We start from the raw sequence: 9,627 nt of genomic DNA on the forward strand, positions 1-9,627 counted from the left end.
CAATTACCCTGTAGTGACTGTGACGATTCAATTCCGGGGACAAAAGCATATTGTAGAGGCTGCGGTTAGTCCCCGCCTCACCCACCCGCTAATTTTGGCTACGAATTGGCCAGCATTTACCACTTTATTAAGGGAAATTTGTGCAGATGTGTCCTGTAACAAAGCGTTTCGGTGTGGGATTTGTGATGCGCTGGCTGGGGAGACGGAGCCGGGGCCGTTTAAGTCAGCTCCGCGTCAGGATGGTGTAAGGGAGGGGAAAGTGTCAGCTTCCTCAACCCTTAGAGGATTCCCCACTGGATATTTCCCTCTGGAGCAGAAGCAAGACAAAACTCTTAGGCACACCTTCGACCAAGTGAAAATGATTGATGGTCAATATCTTCAGCCAGACATCACACTCTCTTATCCGCATTTTTCTATTATAAATGATTGGTTATATCGAGTGACACTGGACGCTCAGACAAAAGAGGATACAACCCAGTTGTTGATACTGAAGAGCTGCCGGGAAATGTTATTCCAGATGACTCATCATAATCCAATGGCAGGTCACTTAGGGTGAGAAAAAACACTAAACCATCTAATGGCCTGTTTTTATTAGCCGGGCATTCACGGAGATGTTCGCAGGTGGTGTGCGACCATGAATGTCAGCTGGTGAATCCTCCGGCCACCCCAAGAGCGCCTTTGCACCCGCTTCCTTTGATCAAGGCCCCCTTTGAGAGAATTGGCATGGACCTCATCGGGCCATTAGAGCAGACGGCTTGCGGACATCGCTTTGTGTTGGTTCTGGTGGACTATGCAACATGATATCTGGAAGCAGTGCCTCTACGCAACATTTCAACACATAGTTTTGTGGAGGCACTCTTCAGAATCATCTCCCGAGTGGGGATTCCAAAGGAAATCCTCACTGATCAAGGCACTACTTTCATGTCATGTACACTACGCGAGCTGTATGGATTATTGGGTTTTAAATCAATTCGGACAAGCATGTATCACCCGCAAATGGATGGCTTGGTTGAACAGTTTAATCAAACCCTGAAAAACATGATTCATAAGTTCGTACATGAAGATGCTCGGAAGTGGGAGAAGTGGCGTGAACCCCTGTTATTCGCAGTTTGAGAGGTCCCGCAAGCCTCCACGGGGTTCTCCCCGTTTGAATTATTGTATGGGTGTAAGCCATGTGGTGTCATAGATGTCATGAGGGAACATTGGGAGGAAGCACCTTCAAACAGCAAAAACGACATTCAATACATTCTTGACCTGAGAGCAAAACTCCACACATTGGGGCAACTATCACAGAATAATTTGCTACAGGCTCAAGAACGTCAGTCCCGGCTGTATAACGGGGGGCTCGGTTATGGGAATTTACACAGGGAGATAAAGTTCTTGTATTACTACCCACAGTTCTGTGTGGATAATAGAAAGGTTAATGCGGTGTCTAATTTTGACACATATCCAATGCCTCGTATTGAAGAACTGTTCGATTGGTTTGGCGCAGCTCGCTTTTATTTGACACTGAATTTAATGAAGGTTATTGGCAGATCCCCTTAATACCAATGTCCCATGAGAAATTGGACTTCTCCACACCGTTTGGCTTACACCAATTCGTGCCCCTTCCATTCGGTTTGCTATGTTTCAGCGCCTTATGGGCCGAGTCCTCAGACCGCACTCTGCATATGATGTTGCCTATCTGGATGACATCATTATATACAGTAATGATTGTCAGCGTCACATGCAGCATCTGAGGGTGGTTCTGAGGTCACTGCGACAGGCGGGACTAACGGCAAACCCCAAGAATTGCGCAAATGGGTGGGTGGAGGTATGGTATCTGGGGTTCCACTTGGGTCACAGGCAGGTGAGTCCCCAAATTGATAAGACTGCATTGGTTGCGGCCTGCCCGAAGCCCAAGACCAAAAAGGAGGTGAGACAATTCCTGGGGCTGGCTGGCTATTATAGAAGGTTTGTGCCTAATTATTTGGACGTCACCAGCCTGCTGACTGATCTCACTAAAAAGGGAGCCCCAGACCTGGTCCAGTGGTCAGAGCCATGCCAACAGGCTTTTGTGCAGGTGAAAGCTGCGGTCTGTGGTGGACCGTTGTTACATGCTCCTTATTTTGCTCTCCCTTTTGTTGTACAGACTGATGCATCGGACAGGAGGTTAGGAGCCGTGTTGCCCCAGGTGGTCGAGGGGGAGGTGCTGTACATCAGCTGGACATTTTCGGCGAGAGAGGCGAGGTACAGCACTGTTGAGAAGGAGTGTCGGCTATCAAGTGGTCAGTCCTCACCCTTCGGTACTACCTCCTGGGACGGGCTTTCACCCTCTGTTCGGACCATGCCCCGCTCCAGTGGCTCCATCGCATGAAGGATACCAAAGCGCGGATCACCCATTGGTATCTGGCTCTTCAGCCTTTTAAGTTCGAGGAGGTCCACAGGCCGGGGGCGCAGATGGCTGTTGCGGATTTCCTCTGACTTGACACAACATAGTTTGACATAACTTGACTTGACATAACTTGACATAACTTGACTTGACTACCAAACAACGTTACATAAACAATACCTGACAAGAGACAATGGCAAACATGAGGGCTTAAATACACAAATATGGCTAACAAGTAAACAAGACAACCAATCACAAGACTGAACTAATAATAAGACAATGAACCATGAATCTATGACATAACAAGACTGAAAATGAGATAAGACAATGAACCAATGAAAATGAGACACATGAACATGGAGGGGAACAGGATATCACATGACCAGGAACACATAAGGAAACAGGAAATCACATGACATGAAACCACATGACCTGAACAGGAACTAAACTTAGAAATAAAAGACATGAAAACATGAACAAAACACATAAATGTGACATGCATACATGTTAATTCAATTATCAAAATGGACTAACTGTATGATTAAATGAAAATATACCATATATTCCACCCATTAGGACCGACTAACTTAGCCTAATTCAATAGTGCTACTTCACAATCCAGTCCCTTCACCCATCACTTTATATAGACCAATTTTAGGTCACACAGCCTCTCTTATCAATGATCAAATCATGGAACAGCACTTCTGTGGAGCATCAGGACCAAACATCTCCCCCCACACTTAAAAAGAGAGGACTAAAAGATCCTGTCTACCTCAGCCCTACACTCAAGAGTGAGAGAATATTTGTGTTATAAGCATGACCATGTAAATGGTTCAGCACTTGCCCCTGGTTTCACAGTTATGTATAATATAACAGAAAACACCATTCAAAATCATAACATTTTTGATTAGAGTAGCATAACAGCACATTGGATATAACAGCATAAAGATCAAAATCAGTAAATATATCAAAAACATCAAAAACAGTAGAAATAACCCAACACTAAAAAGTTATTGTTTGACAAAAGATCTTCGACCCAGTTACTTTGCATAATGTAGAGGGCCAACACTGGGAGAGGTTAGGCTAGCACTTACATCCCAGGGCGTGGCTCACCATTCATCTCCTCATATATATATATATATATATATATATATATATATATATATATATATATATATATATATATATATATATATATCATTGGAGGAATCAATTTCCTCCCAATTTGGTCTTTCTGTCCATCCAGGTTAGTTGTCATTGTATTGCAGTGGACCATCACATTGATCACTGTCATCTGTTTCGCTGCTTATCGGATCAAGAATGATTTGATCAATGGTAACACACAACAGAATATTATTCCTCTCACAAGAATTGTTGTTCCAAACATTATACCAATTTTAGCCAACCATGCACCCCATTTCTTAAACAATTCTATTTAAATTGTGTTATAAACAAACAAGACAAGCAATCTTAATCTTTAGTCACCACCATGTTTTCTATTTTCCATTCTTCATTACTATTAAAATGTACATGAGTTCAATAAAAGTGTAAGTAAAAGTAATAAATCATCTTTCAATCTTAATTATTCATCATACAAACATTCCCAGGTTTGTTTAATACTTCTTTTGTAAGTTAGGCACTTCTTTGTCTGCAACGGTTCTCAAAACTTTACCCCAAAAACCAATCTATAAATAATCTTCTACTCAGGGTATGATCCCCTGATGGCACAGTGACAGAATGCTTGGTATTTAACACTGTGATAAGCTGTTTTAGGAAAGCGGTTATTAAAATGCAGTCAGGTTGAGTGGAACTCATAATTTTTGGATAGGTTTCTTCTAGACCTCCCTTTTGATGCTTCCATCCACTTGCTTAAACCCATATCACCCCTTCTTGGGCAGGCTTCCAGGGTGGTGATGCCCTGCCTTAGGTTGCCCCCCCTTCTTGCCATTGGAGTGTCTTACCCGTCATTGGGTCATCACCTCTTGCCACTGGTCTGATACCGCTCAGTCCTATTAGCCAATCCTTAACAATTTGGTATCAGTTAACAGATATTTTCTTTTGTTTCAGGGAGTATCACCTGAGAACCGTCACAGCCAGTGGAACCATCTACAACTGCTTAAATATGGAGACAATTCAAAACATGGTTAAATTCACAAAGCATTATTCAAAATGTAACAATCTATTAAAATTGTTCAAATTAAAAGTAAAAGTAAGAATTCTAAAACTGAACTCATTTACAGATCATTAATTTCCATTCAAGTTGTATTTCTGCTCCTTTAGCAAACTAACATCAGAACAAAACAAAATAAAGGGTAGCCTTTGTCAGACTTCTAGGAAGCGTAATTTAAAAACATCATCTTAATTCAATAATAGTCTCTAGATTGTTTTGAACCTACATTAAGTGTGTCAGATCAACTTTCAACTGAATCTCTTGTCTTTAGTATAAACACTTAACTTTAGATTGCCCTCTGAATATATAAAATCATTAATCATGATGAGGAAAGCTGTTTGAACCTCTCCTTCATATCACTGTATCTAACATTATTGTCAAATCACATCATTTTTCATATATAATAAAATAAAATCAAAAGAAAATAAAACAATTTAGAGATGTGCCTTTAGCACACTTCAAAATCTTAAACTGGGAGTGTGAGAGAGAGGTTGGGGAAGGAATTTGGAGGGGGACATTCCACTCCTTCACACTGTTTCTAATCTCATCACAGCTATTCTTTCTTTTTCATTTTAGAATCTCATAATAATAATAAGTTATTCTTCAACAATGAAAATAGTGAAAATTATACAACACATATATTGTAGTCCTGGCATCATATTATTAATATAATCCCCTCTTTTTTTCAGTCAATTAACTCTCTTATGATTACTTTCTCCCTTTTCTTACTCTTTCTCAGAATAAAAGTTCCTTCTCATATCTAATGAAGCAACACAAATCACCTTTTTTAAACAAACAGAAAAGTAATTAAAATTTTTAAACAAAGTTGTAAAGAGGCACAATGGAAATTCAGACAAATCTCTTGTGTTTTGAAATATTTGATCAATATTATACACTACATCCCTTTAATTTTTCATGTCTCTGTAATGAACTGGCCATGGAGATGGTGTTAGGATCCATGTGCAGGAAGTTTATTAAAGTGCACAAGCAAACAATCCAAATCGGCAGGCAAATAGAGGTACTTGTTAAGCAGGCAGTATAATCCAATAAACCAAAAGACAGTCCAACAAGGAAAACAAAACAAAGGGGTACCCAAAAGGCAGTAAATCCAGGAAAACAGGCAATAGTAATAACAAGAGAACAACCAGCAATGGAAAAACACTTGGTAAGGCAGGGTAAACTGGCAATACTTCACAATGAACAATGGAACAGCATGGTATTTATATAGTTCAGAACAGGAAGTCACCAAAGAAGAAATGATACAGAGTTAGTATTTGGGAGAGGGCTCCCTCTGGTGGTTGGTAGGAGGGGTAACAACCTCGGATGTTACAGTCTCTTATATATTTATTTATTTAAATATATTCTACTGTTTTTGCATCATTTAACAATAAGATTTTTCAGTTATTATTTTCTTATACTTCTCAGCATTTTTTGACAAATGATTCAGTTAAATAGCAAAACCAAAATCCACAGTGCAGAAACTGTATGCGTCCAAAGTGACACCCCCATTGATCAATCTCAAAATAGAAATAATCTATTAGAAAAGACACTCAATCAACTCCCTGCAGCACCCAAGAAACCCTCTTCTTCAAAGTGAGGGTACTCTCTGGAAAATTTGGGGGAGTAACCAATCCAATAGGTAACCCTAACTTTGCCATCAAGTTTGTAATATCTTACCTTCACATCAGTAAATCAGTGGTTAGATGCTGGATTTAAATTTAGACCCTCAGAACAATTTAGACATGGGTATTGAACCCATTGATGGCATTTTAGTTAGTCATATATGACTGAAATCAACTTATCCAGAGAAATTTGAATCCACATTTGAAATGTCAAATCAACAATGATTACCAGCAGTCATAAGAGCAGGAGGACTAATCGTATAAAAGCCCACATCATTTTCAGTCTTTTTTCTCTGGACTTCCTCCTGGAGTATTAACAGTTTCAATAAATCATCTGGCTTAGCCATCTGCAATGGTGAGAGACTGGTTCCAGACTGAGTTAATGAAACAACATACACATAATGATGACAAAAGAAAGGGTAAAACATAGTTAGTATCAAAGACACACAAAGAATAGACACATGAATATGAAGTTATTAACATTCATAGTTGAGGAATTTATGATGTTCAGTTTTAATCTTAATGTTTTTCCATGGGTTTCACCTGCTACCATTGACCAATTTTTCCTTATCATTATCAATATTTTTACTGTCAAATACGTCAAAGTTATTTCTTAAATCTTCAAATCAGAACTTCTAGCACAAATAACATTTTCCATTATATGCACTTTAAAAAGAAGAAAACTTCTATTTTATTATTTATCAGGGCATCTGAGCAAATCTGTTTACAACGTTTGCTTAGTTCTGCCTCCTTATTGAAGGTTGGAACTTTATTTCCCATTTTATCTGGCATGATTGGTCACATAAAAAACCCAAGAAAAAAGCATCACAATATTGGCAAGGTTGTCACACATAAAGATCATGAGAACAGATATTAAGAGTACAACTTCAGCAAATAAAAAAGAAAAGAAAAAAGAGAACATGAAATGATCCAAATCATTCTTAATTTTATTTCTTTTAATTCTAGTCTCAAAGGTAGCTCTCAGTGTACCCATTATCAACCAATGCCTACACTGTTTATATAAAACAAGAAAATAAAATAAAAATATCTAATCTTTTTTTTTTTTTTGGATTTTTCCCCTTTTTCTCCCAATTTGGAATGCCCAATTCCCAATGCGCTCTAAGTCCTTGTGGTCGCATAGTGATTCGCCTCAGTCCGGGTGGTGGAGGACGAATCCCAGTTGCCTCTGCGTCTGCGACAGTCAACCCACGCGTCTTATCACGTGGCTTGTTGAGCACGTTGCCATGGAGACATAGCACGTGTGGAGGCTTCACGCCATTCACCGCGGCAACCACGCTCAATTCACCATGCGCCCCACCGAGAACAAACCACATTATAGCGACCACAAGGAGGTTACCCCATGTGACTCTACCCTCCCTAGCAACCGGGCCAATTTGGTTGCTTAGGAGACCTGGCTGGAGTCACTCAGCACACCCTGGGATTTGAACTAGCGAACTAGCGAACTCCAGGGGTGGTAGCCAGCATATTTTACCACTGAGCTACCCAGGCCCCAAAAATATCTAATCTTAATTAAAACAATCTGCTATCTATCTTTTCTCAATTTGGGGTGCCCCTGTCTGAGTGGAGACATCAAGAGAGAGAAGGTTTTCCCATTCAAAGTCTGTAGTCTATTATTGGCGCCATCCTTACAGAGTAAGTGGTCATAGGTCTCTGTTTATTTAGAGCACTAACAGCATCTCATTCAATCTCTGCATCAGACAGTCCCTAACAAAATAATAAACCTCTGCCTATCTTATTTTTGTTGGTTGATCAAGTTTACACTGATACAGTTGCAACTCACATGTAAATTTTTTTCTCCAGACATATTTAAACACATAGAAAATCAAAACAAAACAAATAATCATGGGTTCTTACATTTAGATATCAAGACTTTATAGTGTTTAATTGAATATTGTTAAAAAATTTATTCTCTCATAAACTGGACCAGACAGATCGTAAAACAGACACATGAATTTGAAGTTTTCACATTTAAGGTTTACTTTTCATACCCAAGTTACAAAATATAATTTTCTTATTAGTCAGTTTCACCTTTCTTTTTAATTTTTCTGTCCCATTTTCTTGACATCTTAGCATTTCCATTTGCTTAACCGTGGCTTTGATAACTAGTGACCTCAATAAAGGAAGCACACAACAAAACAATAGCCCTCCTATCATTATTGAAATTCCCCAAAACATTCCCAATTTACAGTTCATAATGCATCTCTCCCTAACAAATTAACAGGATTCTGATACCAGGATAGGTATGGTTGCACTTTTGTTTTTAGTTTGTAGCCTTTTTCTCTTCCCTGTGCCCACCTTCTTATATTTTTCAGATAATTTTTTCCTTCCTTTTTGAACAGTGCTACCATTTCTCTCTCTTTTTCTCTTTTTGTTTCTCTCTTTTTATTTTTTTTTACTCTTATCTTTAGTTTTATTATTTTTTATCAAAGTTTCCATTTCCTCACAAAACGCTATACAAATGTCCCTTCCTTTGCCCATTTTGTCATCATATCTTTGTTCTCTTTTGCCATTTGATTGAGAGCTTATTTAAAAGTTCTCTACACAATGGATATTTTAATCCTAATTAGGAAAAATGTACCATTTTTGTAACAATTTTTATTTGTTAGAATAATATGATCTTTCAAAAGAAATTCCCATATCTTCTCCTATAACATGCACTTTAACTGTAATAATTATTATACCACATACATGTACAAATTTCCTATATGTTGTCAAATTACTTTTAGGATCACTCTGTATCCAAATAGTACCAAACAACAATAACAGCTGGTTTTTTTTTAGATTAGCTGAGTCTTTATTTCTTTAACTGTTATTTTTACTTGGCATGTAAAGAATGAAAAATTATTTAATCACTATTCATTTAGATAAATCATTAAATTTAGAGGATAAACGTATATCTTCCTATTTTAATTAATTTCCTACTACAATAATCTGCAAAGCCAATATCTCGGAACATTTTTAGTTTTCTCTGTGTTAACAAAGGAAATTCCTTTCCAAATTTTCACAAGAGACAGGCTTTCATTCCCAACATCCATTCAACATATAAAAGACAATCCTTCTTTATTAGACAACATTTACTCCATTCATCGTATTATTTTTTATTTTTTAGGGCTCATATTATATTCAAATTCACAGTTGTCCCCTTATTTATAGGACTCATATAACATACACTCTGTGTTCCTTTTATTTTAAGAATGCATCATATATTCCAATCCCTCTACTGGGCTCATATTTATACTCAGTCATACATTTCCATACGCAATCACACTTCAGTCACACTTCACACTTTTTCAAACACAGACACAAACACTCTCACAGACACAGAAACCTTCACACTTTTTACAAACACAAGGCCTTTATAAACACAGAGCTCTCAAAAAATACAGTAAACTAAAACATAACTATTCTACCACCTCTCTTAGGTGACCTACCAAACAGCCCTT

This window comes from Myxocyprinus asiaticus, chromosome 26 (assembly GCF_019703515.2).
Source record: "Myxocyprinus asiaticus isolate MX2 ecotype Aquarium Trade chromosome 26, UBuf_Myxa_2, whole genome shotgun sequence".
Lineage (NCBI taxonomy): Eukaryota > Metazoa > Chordata > Actinopteri > Cypriniformes > Catostomidae > Myxocyprinus > Myxocyprinus asiaticus.